We start from the raw sequence: 4,075 nt of genomic DNA, 5'->3' as shown, positions 1-4,075 counted from the left end.
TCACACACACACACACACACACACACACACACACACACACACACACACAGAGCACAGCATAAAAATGTGAAAAACATGATACTAAATAGACCACAAAATGGAGTTCATTTTGCAGTATGAGAATTTAAACAAGGAGGCAGAATGTTGCCTTTTTTTTCAACAGGAAATGAGTCATTGGGTGTTCCAATTTTGTGTCCACCTTGTGTATAACTACAGATGACTCTGAATATTGGTTTGAGGGTCACAAATAATTCTAGTAGGTAAGTGAGTTCATAAATTCACAATCCTTGAATCAGGCTCAATTGAATATATATATATTTGATAACATATATATTCCTTTCTATGAGTCCTGGACTATATGAGAATGCACATTTAAGTCAGCAAATGAATCTGTTCTCAGAGAAGCACATATGAAGTGCTAAACAAAGTGAGCAAATGGGCAAGAGGATAGAGGAGGGGTGCTTTGTCTGAATGGGCTTACATTTTCAGAAAACTGTTGATAACAAAAATGAAAGTAATATTTGGAATTAACTGGTCCCAACATTCCAAATGAAACCCTAGTAAAAAGTTCCTTCAGAGGAATTGTGCTTTGACATATTTATCTACTATGGCAACATAGGGTATATGAGGATATATAATGTATGTTCAAACATCAGTGTATCACTAAAAAAATAAAATCTGACATTTTAATTTCGGGTTTGTTTGTTTGTTTACTTACTTATTTATTATTTGGTACTAGGGATTAAGATTAAGGGCACTTAATCACTGAGCCACATCCCCAGCCCTTTTTATTTATTTATTTATTTATTGAGACGGGTCTTACTAAGTTGCTTAGCCTTACTAAGTTGCTGAGGCTAGCTTTGAATTTGCAATCCTTTTGCCTCAGCTTCCTGAGTCACTGGGATTACAGACATGTGCCACTGCACCCAGCATTAATTTACACTTTTAAGAATATTTTAAATGTTTTATTAGTGAATTATATTCATACATAACAGTGGGGCTCATTTTGACATATTCATAATTGATTATAAGATATCTGTGCCTAATGTTTTCAGAGTCCAGTGCCAGAGTAGAAATGAAAGCCCATACTACATCTCTAGAAGTGTAAAAGTTCTAAAACAATTTGTTGAATAAAATGTTTAATTAGGAAGCTTGATAAAAATTTTAGAGATATATGTAAAGTTATGGCCAGGTGCAGTGGCACACTCTTTAAATCCCAGCAACTGGAGACTGAGGCAGAAGAATCACAAGTTCAACCTAGCAAGAACCTATCTCAAAATAAAAATTAAAAAGCCCTGGGGATATATAGCTCAGTGGTAAAGTGACCCTGAATTCAATCCCCAGTAACAAAATTTTTTTAAATGTGTAAAGTTACGATTTTCACATAACTAAAAGTTGACAAACTATCTAACCCCATTGAATTTAACTAAGAATTATCATTGCACATGTCTGGATATAACATTGGTGAGCTGGTGACTTTTGAATGAATAATAGGATAAAGACATATAATTCATAAATAAAAATATATTCCAGGAAACTTATTTTTCTTACCTTATTTTGATCTAAATTATGAATCATGTTTTTATTAAAACGTTTTTCTCATAATTTGTGTCATTTTACCATTAAGGATCTAAAGGATTAATAATTATAATTTATTTAAAGTGTATAACATTTTTAATAATTTATTCTTGAAAATTGCTAAGAGAATAGTCTTTAAATGTTCTTATCATAAAAAAAATTAAAAGGATCTGAGGTGATGGGCATATCAATTAGCTTGATTTAATCATTCTACAATTTATACGTATATCAAAACATCACATAGTATACCATGGATATAAACAAATTTTTCATTTATCAATTAAAAAATTGTTGATATAAGAAAAACTGCATAAAATCTGAATACATCATAAAAATGTATGTTAAATACTGGAAAATTTAAATTATGTTTGTATTTGCTTTTAAATGTCACCTTTCTTCTAAAATACTGAAAATTATAAAAGTTAAAAGGCAAAGTACAAGTAATAATTAGCAAATCCCAAATTTTAAATGAAGTTATTATAATAAAGTTTAAACTTTTATGTAAATGAAAAAGAATCAAAGTCCTATTATATATTTTTACAAAAATAGAACTACTTACAAATCTAGGGTTCAAGGCTCATCTATTGCCAATATCAGCAATGTCTGGACCTTCACATATAATATTTGAGAGGAATATGAATTGTTTTATGTTGCAAATAGTCTTCAACGGCCATGGGCCACTGTTTCAAATATCATCCTAAATTTATGAGTATCTCCTGAACTCCATATTGGAATTCAAAGAGAAATAAGTAAATGGAGGCTCAGCTGTAATGGGAGCTAGGCCTCATTATACAAGAATCTATCATATTTGTGCTAAGTTAATTAGTCTTTTCTCTTACTTAAGAATTTCTCCCACAATCCAAAGCAGAATTCATAGCCTCAATAGCCGACATGCTTCATAATGTTTGCACATAACCACCTTTTGTCTCAAGGTTACAGAGCGAGAGATGAGGAGGAGTGTTATCTGTGGTATTAGTCACCACAGGGGATGTTTGGGTTACAGGCTGTACTGTGCTGCTGAGTGCTACTTCCCAAATGACATTCGTTTTTTCAAAACAAGATTCAAGTCAAGGCCACTCTTGCCCAGGTCTTCAGGTGGCATGCTAAGCTTTAGTGAGTAAATATTTCATCTAGGAAGTACAGAAAAAAAAAAATTCAAACAGGTTACATAACAGCTTTTCTTTTTAAAAACATATATCAGAGAGCTGTTAACAAAGTCAAAAGGATCCTTGATAGAAATAAGGACAGCTGCAGCCCAGTGAAGAAAACAAAACAAAACAAAAAGCCAGGAACCTCTTTTTACCAAACCCCTGCCATAATTGATCAATTATATAGCACAGATGCCTGGGATTTGAATTTAGAATGTACTACTTGTATTTTTCAAGCGCTTCTTAAGCTTGAAAAATATGGGCTCAGAGATTCACCTAATGTTTTAATTTAAAATTAAAGTATTTCAGATTAGAGACAACAAAATGTGTCTGATAACTAAATTCAATACAATACAAGCATTCAATACAATAAGAACAGATGTAAGTGCTGAAGGCCTCTGGAGAGATGGGAGATACAGTTTTAATTCTTTCTTAAGGTCTTTTCATCAACTATATTGCCTGTTGTCCCAGGCTATTACTCTCCAAACTAATTTCTTTAAATTAGAGCAGTGAATTTTAGCTTGAGGCAAACAAAATCCTAATGCTTGCTAAATTTTCTTACCAACAAATACAGTACAGAGAAACTTAAGCTTTCAACATTGTATGCCTAAAAAAAAAAATAAAAATAAAAAAACAAGATTCTTCCAATTATGAAATATTTTTCCAGTTATGAAAATAACTCATACATATAGAAAAGTGGAAAAATACAGACAAATATAAAACATCATTCAGTATAAAAATCATCCATAATTCTAACCCTAGAAATAAACCATTAAATTGGTATATTTTCCTTATTCTATAAATTGTTTTATATATTTGAGATCATACTATATCCAGGGATTTTATATCATGCCTTTTTTACTTAACTTTATGTCAGTGGTATTCTTCTTTTTCTTTTTCCCCTGGTGCTGGGGATAAAACCCAGGGCCTTGCACATGCAAGGTGAGCACTCTACCAACTGAGCTATATCCCTAACTCCAATGATACTCTTTAAATACCAGTTTCAAAGGCTGCATAACAGTCTAACATACAGGTATACTCTAATTTGCTTAGCCTTTTCCCTACTGTTGGAAGTTTAGGTTGATTTTTTTTTACTATATAAATAATATTGTAATTAATATCTTCATGTAAAAATCTTTACCTACATTTCCAAATATTTCCTTAGAGAACATTTCTGCAACTAGAAGTACTGGGATTAAGGAAATAAGTCGTTTTTAAAGCTCCTGGATGTTTGCCCTCAATTTTTTAATATGGTGCTCCACATTATATTTCACCAATAATGTAAATAGTACCCCTTCACTCTGTATTCAGGATAGGGTATTTTCCTGTTTTTTCAGTGTTTGATGTTT

Source organism: Ictidomys tridecemlineatus, chromosome 1 (genome assembly GCF_052094955.1).
Source record: "Ictidomys tridecemlineatus isolate mIctTri1 chromosome 1, mIctTri1.hap1, whole genome shotgun sequence".
NCBI lineage: Eukaryota > Metazoa > Chordata > Mammalia > Rodentia > Sciuridae > Ictidomys > Ictidomys tridecemlineatus.
Note: the sequence above shows the minus strand (reverse complement) of the source record.